Source organism: Zootermopsis nevadensis, unplaced genomic scaffold, assembly GCF_977971745.1.
Source record: "Zootermopsis nevadensis isolate Lab colony 2312 unplaced genomic scaffold, Znev_1.0 Znev_ptg000061l, whole genome shotgun sequence".
NCBI lineage: Eukaryota > Metazoa > Arthropoda > Insecta > Blattodea > Termopsidae > Zootermopsis > Zootermopsis nevadensis.
In genome coordinates, this window is record NW_028259192.1 from 6,720,630 (window position 1) to 6,734,980 (window position 14,351).

The 14,351-nt window shown below is 35.4% G+C and overlaps 1 protein-coding gene across 1 annotated transcript in view; it reads left to right on the forward strand.

Annotated features, from left to right (window-relative positions):
- The first annotated feature begins 328 nt into the window (after positions 1-328).
- The window catches only part of tyn (trynity), a 71,410-nt gene continuing 57,387 nt past the window's right edge, over positions 329-14,351 (forward strand). The window contains exon 1 of the mRNA XM_022066859.2: positions 329-558. The gene's annotated coding sequence lies outside the window, so the exon portion shown is untranslated. The remainder of the gene's footprint in view (positions 559-14,351) is intronic.

Here is a 14,351-nt window from a genome sequence, read left to right on the forward strand (position 1 = left end):
GAATGGATTACTGCAGAGGTTATCCTGCCTGGACCAGGAATGTATTGGGATATTAAAGACAGCGATATGACGCTAATGTTTTTGACAAGGACAGTGACTCGCAAAGCTGTGATTGTGGTAACAATGTCCTCAGCGCTACTCAGTGACCATGACAGTGAAAACAGTACTGTCTTAACCCGAGCGATGAGCAGCAATATACCTGCTACTACCTTCCTAGTATTCTTAACCAATCCGGTAACGTGATAGAAGCATCTTAGCCAATGGTAAACCGTTTGTTTCCGCTTGAGGGTAGACCACTTATAAAACTAAGAAAAGCTGACCCAAGGAAGTCATAGTTGCAGTGTTGGTCCTAGTGGTAGGAACAGTGCCTGAGAAGAATCTATTCACTCGCACATTCGTGTTGCACGTTGCTGGAGCAGGCAGTAGTCGAGTTCCAGGACTTACGAGAACTTACTCGTGTGTGTTTTGTGAGTGAATTACTGAACTCTTACATCGCTAGGTGGTGAAGAAATCTGACAGTGGCACATCGATAGAATTTGAGAGATATACCAAATAAAGGTACGTAATGAGCTTCTGTTTTTCTTCAAATTATTTACATTTCCCGACAAGTAATTTTAAAAATACATTATCTAACCTACACTGTTCATGAAAAATGTTTACACGAAAGCTTTATAGGCTATTTACCTTGCTAATTTTGGTTGGGGCGGGGTTGTAAGACAAAGTATACTAAATATTAAACGAATTAACGAAGTTGGGTGTGGTTATTATTATATAACAAGCAGTTATGTGTCACTGATTCTAAATAAGTGTATGTATTTCAAGTACTTTTTCGTGAATTATATTTTATATATTTTTAATGTTGAGATGGGCGTATAGTATGAATTGAAGAGAGCAGCACATACTCGTGGCATGATGATCTCACGAGAAGAATTTGTTCCCAGGTGATGGCAATTCGTATTCCAATTAGAAAGAGTTCAAAGCGAGCTACTGTAGTAGCTGAAAATTGAAAAACTTCGGAACCCATACCCGGCAATCATCCAAATGCCGTAAAGCACTTCTCATATGCTTCAAAATAAAAATAAGAAGCCTATAAAATAGGGAACGATAGATCTGGAATAAATTACGGAGGACTCTTTCCTTTTGTCCCACATTTAATTATTTTTGGTTGTAGTTGGCGGTGTTTTATTAAGCAATTTATATCTTATATTTAACTGTAAACTATATATAATTCTTTCCTGTCAGAAACTGTTTGTATTTTTTGTATTTAAACGTGCAGTTGCCCATTTCCTGGCTATACACACTCAGGTGTTTCATTCTGTCACTTTTTGAGGTAAGGATTTTTATAGCGGGGCAGGAATTAATCAATAATTTTATTCGAGACCATTAACTTTTGAAAGCGATATCTACCTATATTACAGAGAACGACAATTAGTTAATTTGTATCTGGGACTGATAATTATTGTGATTTAAATCCACATGCTGATATATGCAGAAATATAATTTTAAAATAAATAATTTTGAAAGTTATGCAGCTATTATAACCTACGTTTTCAGGATGTAAATTTAAATTTTTTACTTACAACATAGCTTAGTGTTTTCGTTTGCATATCCTATGTTTTGCCTGGCACAAGACATCACTAGAAGTTTATTTCAACGCTTATTTAAGAAGTGGACAAAGTCCACATATCAGGTTATAGCTTTTAACCACAGAATTACGATGTCAAATAATTTGAAATGTACGTACAAGACTGTATTTTACCTTTCTTCCAATACTACAACATAAACAGATACCATTTCAAACCTTGTTTCATCTTCCTGCATAAATTAATAGTCTTATAAGCATTAGGCCTTTTTTAGAATTATAAATGAGTACATTTATTTTAATTTACAACCAAACAGATAATAAGTTTGATATTTAATGTAGTTTTAGGCTTAAATAAATTGCACCGACTGTACTAGTTCGAAAAACATTCAGACTATAAAAAGCATGCGATTTAGTAAAGTAATGAACGTATGTTTTAATGTATTTTAGATTAATATTGTGCTTTAGAGTTCTATAAACATTGCTAACTTTTATGATTTTATCGCACATTACAACAGCTTAAATAAACTTGACAGAGAATATGAAGACATTCTTTAATATGATGATGCTGACTTTTTCCAGTCGTTTGCGGCAATGAAAGATGTAACTGTAACAATGCCATGACATTTGTCTAAACATAAATTATAATTTCTATCATATTAATGCACCAAATCATGAATTAGATGAGACAACAATTAAAATAACTCTTGTTTATGTTATTAGGCTTGCAGAATGTGAAACTTGGTAAAATAAGATACCAAATAGTTTGAATTATCGCCGCTTTATGTGCTTAAGATGGAAGAACAGTTTAGAACATCTCAACAAACTCAGCCTTGTACCTGATTGCTGCAAGTAACGATTCAGTCTCAAGGTCTGGAGTTTGTTGTACCCGGTGTATCATTATAAGGCCAGCAACTGTCGGTCAACGTAACTTTAAATCAGTTTACTTTGAATCAACAGAACACTTCAAATAACAGTAATCTCGTAACCCAACAATTTTAAGCTCAACATATGCTAGATGAAATGCAGTTTACACAGAACGCTGGTCTGATAGTTGATACTGCCTGCCTCTTAATCCAGATCAAAGACGAAACCACACGCCGAGAGAATATAGCCTCAAGACTATAAATGAGAACTTCCGTATGAGAAAATGATAAGTAAATATATATAACAGTAGTAAATTGCTAACGATCAGATTTTATTATACTATAAAAGCGAACAGAACTAACTTCATAATGCAACACAAACTTAAGGCTTTAAACACAAACAGTAAGAGGTATTTAATATCAGAGCTATTGCATAAACTTTTACCTACCAAACCCCCTCAGCCATTTATACTTCTAAAGAACAAGTTTGTGATTATCCAAAAATGTATCGCATCGTATTACACAGGCCTACATCTCACGGCAACGAATGACCACTGCTTGCACTTAGGGACTCAGGTCTCTTTGGTTCACAGTTAATATGTAAATACGAATATCCCTCTCAAGCTGTGGCTAAGGTATATAACCACATAAAAAGAACTGTGCCATAACAGAAACAGAAAAGAGTAAAAAGATTTCCGTCTTCTGGGTTGTTGCACTGTGTAGTCTGGTAGATGTTTACCAACGTTTCAGAGGTCATACTGCCTCCATCATCAGGGCGATGAGTATGAAGATTTCTGTCTTCTGGGTTGTTGCGCTGTGCAGTCTGGTCGATGTTTACCAACGTTTCAGAGGTCATACTGCCTCCATCATCAGGGCGATGAGTCTGAAGATTTCTGTCTTCTGGGTTGTTGCGCTGTGCAGTCTGGTCGATGTTTACCAACGTTTCAGAGGTCATACTGCCTCCATCATCAGGGCGATGAGTCTGAAGATTTCTGTCTTCTGGGTTGTTGCGCCACGTAGTCTGGTCGATGTTTACCAACGTTTCAGAGGTCATACTGCCTCCGTCATCAGGGAGGCAGTATGACCTCTGAAACGTTGGTAAACATCGACCAGACTATACAGCGCAACAACCCAGAAGACGGAAATCTTCATACTCACCGCTGTGAGAACCTCAAGTCTTATACAGAAAAGAGTAACTCGAGCGACTTCGAACCCAGCGTCTACCAGGCCGAAGACATGTGCGCCATAATCATGATAATAGTCAAAAGACTTGCTATTATTATCATTATAATAAAGCTAACGAAATATTTACAAAAATCCCAAAACCACAATTATACAGATTATGCCTGAAATCATATAAGTAAACAGAATAATCGATTATTACAATGTTAACTAATGTTATACGGTGTCGTGACTATTTATTCCTGCAAGGGATAAATGGCGGACGTGGTTTTTACAACAGCGCAAACATAATTATAATGGTGGTAAACCTGTAATTACCGTAGTTCTTTGCTGTGTGATGCCAACATTCAACGAGCTTGCGATGACCTTGAACCACGACTCCACGCACTTCTTGCAGGCATGGGCAACATTTAAGTAGCCTTGGGCAGGATCTAGTTTTCTTATTATGACCACAGGCAATGATGCTACACGTCAAGAAAGTTATTACCAATAGTTGGAAAAAATTAAGTTTGTGTTCGAAGTTAGTGTAATAATAATAATAATGGTAAATTTAATTTATGCGAACCGGATAAAAAGTGACGGAGAAGCCTGGGGTTGCCCATGCAAATCTTACAACCTGTTCCCTTGAAAATCATAGCAGCAGTGTACCAAAAAATTAAAGATTACATTAAAATAAAAGCACGAATCTCAAAACCATTGTTTTTCTCTTTGTTTATTTATTTAATATTTGCTGCAATCATAAAGCCATGTCTGGAAAACCTATCATATTACAGATTTATTTCAGTTGAGTCGATAAATATTTTTAACCTTATTTTTCAATAAATGTTTATAACAGGTCTTTCCAAAAACGTTTCGATTGAAAGCTATAGATCGTAATAAGATTTACGTCGTATAATAAATAGTTTCTGACGGAGAGGTTGTATTGAATCCAAATTTTTACTCTTACCAGGTCACAAATGCATCATAATAATTTATTCGCAATTAAAATATTTGCTGAAAACACAGGACTTTATTACCGGTAGAGACGGAAACGTGGCACTGACTCCAGTGAGTACAGGCGTATCTTCTGTGTGGTAAGGCAAACGGGCACAACATGGAGCTAACACCTAGTGCTCAGATTAATAATTTGTGGAGATATTCCGCTCCCATATTCGTTTACAGGGTGTGATGCTTAATTATGCAAAGTTTAAACTCACTCTTACCTTTTATTGAAGCACCTGTTTGTATAATCCTTGAGGTTTCATGAACGGAGACTGTGAAAAAGTCCTGAGCGCTACTACAAAACTTGTGATCAGAATTTAACAGTTCTTTTCACTCGTGAATGGTGATTCGTCACGCAGACAGGAAACAAACGGGACGATTCACACACACACGTTCTGATTATAGGGCCCGCACGTGCCTTCTAAAAATACCGGACTCTGTTTCAGCATGCCGATGTCGACTTCTTTCATTCACGGACGTGTAGTTCCAAGCAGTCACGTCGATAATGGCGGGATATATCGAACTTGCGTTCTCTTTTGTATCGATACATAAAACTACCATCTGATTCTGCTTGTTAAGTCACTGACCTTCAGTGCTTTGAGATTCAAATGGTTTAAATGTATCGTTATTGCTAACAAATGGATATTTGTTAATTATCTATAAAATTATGAGTCTATGTTAGGGAACAGTAAACGAAACCAGTTAATATCTTATGTGCTGGAAAGAATAATTAGAAAAGATACTTCTTATAATAGAAACATACAAAATCTTGTCTGAAACAGAGTAACACGGACTATCCACGAAGATATAAATGTCCGGTCTCATTTGTAAAATATATGTAACACATATGGTTAGTCTTCCACAAGTTTAATAGTCAGTCTTAATGGTTCAACGTCTACATGTTAATGCAGCCATACAAGTTAACCAGTTTAATATTTATCATCAACATTGCCGGCAGTAGTCTTTGGCGGCTTATACACAACATCGAGTCTGTATGCACTACATCAGCCACACACGAATGGCACTTCTACTGTCGTGTATTTGTCTTCCTAAACGTAAACATGAAAAAACTTTCAGGAACCAGTTACAGAGAACTTATTGCCAATGTAAATCAAGATCTCCGGACATAAATCAAAGACTTCCAGTTCTACAAATATTATGTTATTCTTTATTTATGGTTATTTGACAAAGTTACATTTAGTTGAGCAAGTTCATAATCCAAAACCAAAATGCAATTTACAAATTTGTGTTTGCATTAGCGTGTTGTGCTCACAATGAATACTACTTGAGTCAAAATTGTTTTATTTCTTGCAGGTGTGAATGCACTATTGCAGATTGATGTTGATTTTACTGTTGGTGGAAGTAATTGGCAGTAGAAGTGCTTTCTTTTTGGGAAGAATGTAGTTATTATTGAAATTCAGATTCTGTCCACATAAAATTAGTCGGATATATCCTCAGAGTTCTGAACCATCTTCATGTTTGTAACTGCTGACTTATAGAAACAGTATTTCATACATAAGTTGTAGGAAACTATGTTATTTATCTTCAATAAAAATTCTCTCCTTGTAGCTCCAAAGGTCCATACGCTATCATTATAAAACTTAACCTTACAAAAATTTCTCGCACCACCGAAATGTCGTTTTACAAACACACGAGCAAAGAATGATTAAGTGAACGTCAATCTAACAACGTAACAGCATCTGAACTGAACCCCAGAGCAGATAACACCCCGGTAAGTGTGTACCAAAACTGAATTGAATCTGAGGCTTTAATGGAATTCAGGTACACATAAAATGAATTCCAATAAACAATAACAAGAATTTAAAGTAGAAACTGTACTTTCTTCAGATTATTACGTTAGAGAAAAGAAATACACGAAAGGATTTAAAAATTGAAACGAAGACATCTTATGTAGTTTCTTCTTGGAATACTCGCATCGTTAACAAAATTCCATTCATTCTGTTATAAAAGTAAATTACGTGTAGCTTTAGATTTGTGTGAAAAGTAAAAACTTTATGTGCGTTTTAAAGATGGTTTCTTATGTAACTGCATTTTCCATGTTCCCAGTAAAAGTCATTAACAAATTTATTAAACTAAACGCTCATGCCCTGCAAAAACGCTATAGCTTTGGTTAAATTGTAGCACCTGATTAAAGAAGTCATTAACATTTAAAGTTATATGTAGCCTATATAAGAGATTAACCAAGTACGCAGAACAAAAATGCAGTCCACTTTTAGTAGAACACCCAGTTATTGGACAATGTCTCAATTCAAGTTACGTGCTTACGTATTTCCAAACACATAAGGGTAAGAGCTATAAGACTTAACAAATTAACAACTCCTTATCTAAATTACTATGCAGTGGATGGTGGTCATTCTAAAGGGGTAAAGGGAGAATACTTTCAAACGACAGGCACACCAAGAACTTACCGAAAACAGCAATTTAATTAACTAGGAGGTTTGCAGGCAAGATCAAATTGGAGACTTCAACGCATGGTTTTACGATAGGGACGCGCTCTGCAATATGTAGTAAAATCTTCTCGGGCGATCAGCCGTATGAGAATGTAGTTGTAATCCGACGTTTTGGCTACTGTTTCTGTCTAATCACATGGCAGACAGCCCGAAAATACTTCACTGCATGATAAATGTTTTGGCCACAAGAAAGCTTACAGATCTTACTGAGAGTGGTGGTATTGCAAGTGCATGAAGAGAGTGTGGTAATTTTAAAATCAGACTAATAACGGTTAATAGTGGCCATCCAGTCGGAATTTTGTAACGCGGACGTGGAAAATGTGATCCGTAACGAGTACAAGTGAGAAATAATTACCACCGCACAAGCACAAGGAGTGTAGTAGCGTGTGAACACATTGCAGTTGTGGTCTAAAATTATTTTTATTTTACTGATTATTAACCAATTAATTTCAATGAAGTTTACGTATTGTCTTCTGGGATTTTGCATCATGCGATAACCTGATGATGGAGGCACCTCTGAAACGTCGATAAATCCATACCACACAACATGGCACAAAATCCCAGAAGACGGTTTACATCAAAATAGATTTAAAAGTACAAAAGAATTAACTTGGGGTAAGAATATTTATACTACGTCGTCTTAAACAGTATGATAGACAAAGTTGAGCCTGGGAAGCTTCAAACATCGGACTGGCGCCTTATTACTGCAGCGTTGTACATTATTTATTAATTTATTTAACTGCCTAATTATATATTTGTACTCCACTATTTGTTGGCAATCGTCCGTAATAAAGACCCACGAAAATTATCTCCATAGTGACGGAGAGTCACAATATATCTGCGTAATTAGATTTTAATTACTAAAGACGCACGTGCTTTGATTTTTATGTCTACCTGATCCATCAGTTATGCTGTCACAAACTTTTCCTATTCTATAATTGTATTAGATGACGATTTATTTTATCATTTAATTAACATCATGCTAAACTACGTTTGTGTATAAAAGATATGTTATCTGAATTAGCATATAGACGTAAGTGATATTGAATAACATTACTGAGTGTATAAGGTAATGGAGAAATCAAGAAATTCAAAGAAAATGTTCATCTCATGCAATTCAGCGAGTTGAAGTAAGAGTAGGTTGTGTCATATGGGATGAGAGAAGTAAGGACAGATATAAACAGACTCTAGTTCAAGGATTTAAAAACATTTTCATTAGGAAGTACGCATTTATGTAAGGACGGTCGATGACTGAGTTCGGGATCTTCAGATTCCTCGTCACGTCTTGTTTCTTCTCTCGAAGCGTCGAGTCCTGTTAGACGGCGTTTGCGGCCAGGTGAAGGACGAGTGAGTACACCAGACTGAGTGCAGATTTTTCAAAAGGGATAAAATACTACGGTACTCATAACAAGGAACCAACTACATGTCAGGTAAAATGTGGACAAACTCATTCCAGACGATTATTCTATTCAAATAAGCAAGTCACAAAGTTATAAGGACAAGAATATATAAGGTAGGAATAGACTATATTATATTTGCTTGGTGTTTTTATTACGTGTCTACATGTATATTCCCACTATTAACTTTACCCCGAGTTGCTACGCTATAATTTGATTACAGTTTCTTATTCTAAAATCCCCTTCCGCTGTCTAGCCATAACATGGAGATTATGTAATATTTCATTTGAAAGAAAATTAAATGTGAAAACATCTTCACAGTGATTATAGTCAGATCCTGCCAAACGCGACAACTGATTCCAGGTTCCCACAAGAAGCAGACTCCAAAAGACCCCACCTTAGGCGCCACTATAGCCTCGTTTTTATTTATTGCTACCAGAGACGCTATGGTTAAAGTTTAATTATTATTTTTTCCGCATTTCACGAAAGGCGCACGCGTCCAGTCAAGCGTAATGGACATGACTGCTGTGTTAAGGTTATATTTTGTTTAATATTTTAAAGAAAGCAAATAAATGTTTAAAATCATGTTAAACCGCAATGATAATCTAAAGATAGCTGTCTTATAAGATATCGCGCCTTGTAGTCTGGTTGATAATGACAGAAGTTTCAGAAGAGGTTACTTCCTCCATCATCAGGACACTCGGTCAATATCTACCAGACAACATGGCGCAAAATTCCACAAGACAACCAACTTTATACTCGTCGTCATGATAACCCGAAATCTCACCTTGTAGTTTGTACACCTAGAGTTTTGCTTTATTTTAATTGTGTTATAATTTTCGGAGTCGTAACAAGTAGCAGAAAGAAATAATATCTTGCATGACGCACAAAAATAAAACTTTCATCAAGAAATCTACATGTCGTACATGATGAAATTTTGCAACCCCATTAATTAACTCATCTCGATAAGATAGTAAAGTTGCGTCATATTGTGATATAATAAATATATATTGTTTAAATCTTGTCCGTCTAATCACAATAAATTCTTATTAAATATTAAAATATTACAATAATTAATTAACATTTAAATATTTAAAAATATTAAATGATGTTCTTTATCGAAATATTCGATTTACATTAGACCATCATATTTCATTATTTCAATATATTATTTTATTTTCTATTTCTATTTTATTAATATTCATTTAGTCTTTATATTATTTACATTACAGGCTGATACAAAAACAACAAAAAACGTTCACCCACACTAAAGTCATATTGAGCATGATATACAGAACAACATTAAATATGTTATTAAAATGGAATAAAATCTGAAAAAGAACATCATTTGATATCTGATAAACATCTGATAAAAAATGTACGCTAAAATAATATATAGAAATTGTAATTAAGAAATTGTATTTAAGTTATTATTGATTTGAATCTTTATATAATTATATACACCTGAAGATAGTTCTTTTAGGAACTGAAACATGTCGTGAAAAATGATGGTCTAATGTAAATCGAATATTTCGATAAAGAACATCATTTAATATTTTTAAATATTTTAAATGTTAATTATTGTAATATTTTAATATTTAATAAGAATTTATTGTGATTAGACGGACAAGATTTAAACAATATATATATCATCTCGATAAATAAAATGAGGATATTTTCTGTTAATCCAGCTGCATGTCAAATTATGCACTGCCTTCGCCATGCAAAATGCATAGTCATTGGTAATATTTAACAGAAGATATCTATAAATCCAATACTGGTGTTCCTGAACCACTCACACTAAACTTTCTCTCCCGGATCTCCTAGATCTCGTCTTCTTTCTGGCAACAACACCAAGATCGTGTCCGTAAGTAACCTTCCTCGAGTTCAAACACCATCAGGTTCTTCAGATTTCTCCCTCACTCCATCTGCTTTTAAGTGGCATTTAATTTGAACGCTTTACGGAAACGTCAGTGCCCTTGTTGTCTGTTCGTCTTCCCTCTCTGTTATACATCGCTTCTTTGTCTGCAATTTGCTTCGCACAACTGCATCACGAAAATGTTCACACTTGTCACGTCTACCATCGTGCTTCTGTTTCGCTCAGCGATGCTAGGTCCTTCTTCCTTTGCTGTTTGTTAGATTGGGTTCAATCGTTGGTTTTTATCGTTGTTTTTTTAATGATGCCAATGGCCGTATCTCATCATCAAGCACATTCATCAATAAAATGTGTCCGCTTTTATGTATGAATATCTATAATTACAATATAACATCTAAAACATGTATTTCTTAGCACGTTTTATTACAATGAACTCGTCTTCCGTCAGACTGACAGACAAAGTCAGACAACAGAAGGGTTTTCATTTGTTGTCATACACAGCGGTAATTTAAAATGACAATACCTTCTTACATTCAAATTCTTGCGCCCCAACACGACTTTCGAGTATTTCTTTAAGTCGTCTTATGCAAAGTTCCATAATTATTTGTGGTTACAATAGTCCCGGACAAAATGAAATTGTAGTGTCAGAAGACTCAAAAAATCATTTCTTCGAATTTTGAGAAGATTGATATATTTTGAAAATTAACATCCACATTCAAAACTAGTATTACTGTATAATCATAAAATGGTATTTAATATTCACAATACAAACATAACACTTAGGACCTGTATCTAACATGACGTCAAAAATTATGTTCTCTTGTAGCTATTTAAAATCTTGCATACCGTGCAGTGTATTGATATATAAAATCATGCATACAAACAAAAACTGTATATACTTTGAAAAGACACTTAATGCCAAACGCGTTTCGACCTCAAGAGGCCATCATCAGTGGCAAATAAATAAATTAATTCATATTAAATCATACAATTCATAAGACGATGGTTTATTATAAAGCATAAAAGGTCGTACTTCATAAAACCATAATTTATGTAATTCCACACTGGATGTCAATTGCACAAGAGTTGGTGTATTATTTAAATTGAGCTACTTAGATTTTTGTCCACTCTTGTAGATATTTAACTAACTTTATGAACCTGTAATAGAAACAAGTAGATGCTCAGCAGGTCAATAGTTCACAAGAAGCCGTCATTGTAGCTAGATGATTCCAGCCCACATTCTATTATACTATGTAATCAAAATCCGTCTTAACATTATTCTTCCATCTACGCCTAGGTCTAGCAAGTGGCTCTTTCCCTTAAGTTTTGCAGGTTTAATATCTATGTAAATATACGAAACAATAAAACGTTATCACTCATCTAACTCAGGGGTCGGCAACCTACGGCCGGCAGGCCACACATGGCCCTCGCAAACGTTTCATATGGCCGATCACATGATTTGAGAATCAGCCAATGCGAGAAGGCAAACAATTTTTGGCAGATGAGGAACACCGATATGAATATATTATAATTACCTACGAGTGAGAGCAAATAATCTCAAAAAATATATTACTGAAACAAAAATGTTGTAGTTGAAAGCCCATGAGTTTAAAATCGGGATTTTTTATAGCAAAGGTAAATTGTTTCCTTGTTCAAACTGTAATAAATTAACGAAACTATATAAAAAATACTGTGGTATTAATAACTGAACTTTTCATCTGTAAATTTTATTGAATTTTGTTGAATTACCAATTTCAATAGCGAGGGAAAATGTCCATGAATTTGAAACCGGTAACTGAAATTTTATAAAATTAACAGCGACTGTTTGAATTGGAGAAATAACCTTTTTGTAGCTTAGATGCGTCATGTTTGTGTTGAACTAAGTATGTATTTATTATTCCAGTCTATACACAAACGTAATTTAAAATGTTGTTAAAATTTTTATAACATTATAACATCTGTAGTATAAATATCACAATAAGTTATATTATGTTATAATTTTAGCGCTTTTCATCGTATTACGATGTTACATTTATTCGGCGCTTATAACCTATTATTATCTTCAAGTGACTATCAGTTATATTCCTTAAGCTAAAGAAATTCACTTCCGCTTGCTGTCCACAGCATTGTTAAATTCTTTTTCTATCGTCCTCGAATAAACATGAATAGTCATTGTGCCCCGAAGTAATGAAAAGGTTGCCGACTCCTGGCTCTAACTAAACGACCATTAATTTGCTTTGATGAATATTGACAGGATGCCTGACGAAAGACGAACTACAAACCACAGGTACTGCAGGCAGTGATCGTCACTTCTCTTTTGGAATTGAAAAATCAGGACAAACCTCCAGTTTTGCGATCTGCCAGAGCTCCATTGAGCTACTGCTCTCGATACATCGAAAAGTTTGATATCGACTGATGAATAGAAGCGATATCACTAAAATTTCAGACAATTTTACTAAACAAGCGACCCTCTTAGATGTCAGAAAGTATCACTCTGTGCAGCCCTCACACAAAAACGCAAAACCACGTAACAGACCTGCGAAAAATTATATAATTTCGTATCTTACACAGGCTTAATTCAAACTCGATTTATTAAAATATTATTTGTAGTCCTTAAACAATTAAATTAATATTAATTATAAAAGTTTTCCTGATCCCAAACCGTGAACGCGTGCAGACGGAGTGGAGTTAATACCTTATGCGTTCTAGTGTTCCAATTGTGGATACAAAAGTAATGTGAGAAATCACACCGATTTACCTCCCAAATAGCAGCCACCGATATGCTCTGGAATGGAGGTTAAGTTGGCCCCAGAGTCGATCTGGACATAACAATCTCTGCCGGAAATCGATTTTATAACAAGGTGCTGATAACAGACTAACAGGAAGATGAACATTAATAACAATGAACTTCGTAATATGCAGCTACTCTAATTAATGAAATTAAGGAAGATGCAATAGAAGAGATATTTAACATACTTGGAGAGATAAATTCACACAGATGTTAAACCTGAAGGGAAGAGATCAACTGTGAACTGAGGTACAGATGAGAGGAAAATATTAAAATAAATCTCAAAGTACTGTAGTATGAAAATGTGGATTGGATTCAACCAGCTCAGTATATGGTACAGTGGTGGGAGCCTTTGAACACAGCAATGAACCTCCGATTTCTAAGAAAAGCAGGGTATTTCTTGACCAGCTAACCGACTATCAGTTTCTACTTCTTCTTCTTCTTTATTACGCCGTCTCCTTTACAGGAGGTTGACGACATATTATGAACAGGATCCTTCCATCATTTCCTCGGACTGGGATCTGTTCATATACGTTCTTGGCAGATGATCCAGAAGTGGTTTGCCATTGCCTTCTTCTGTGTGTGAATGGAGTAATTGTTTGGATGCTACGGAGAAACCGGGGAAGTTCCGGAGGAAAACTCCGTGTTACTTAGACCACGGCCTTACCCAACACAAGTTATAAATTCGGGCACCGCCGGGAATCGAACCCCGGACCCCAGGATTACAAGGCCAGCGTTCTAACCGCTAGACCACCGTGGCGGTCTCAATTTTTACTGAAGAACTGTATTCCGTGGCGTCAGTTGGTTAACTAATCATATTGTATTATTTAAAATAATGATATGTTTCAGTTGAAAAACGAAGAGAAATTGTCAGTTTATCCAGGTTTAAAAACTTCTTTACCCCTGATACTCGGTTACTCCACAATCGTCTCTTCCAGTAAGTTACCTTTATAATATTTCACGAGTCTCTTAGTCACGAGAGCGCTGTGGGGACCAGGAAAAATGCGGAAGGAAACGTTCGATACATAAAGATACCTAATCAAAATAATAAACTAGGAAAAGAGTTGTGTGGTATGTCGGTCTGTATTCGTGAAACTGAAGGCATTACAATGATCTGCAACAGCAGTAGATCCAGTTCACTGTTCGTGTCCACGGTTATCGTCAGTCCTGATCAAACAAAGAACCGAACCTGCATGTTCTGCCTTGTC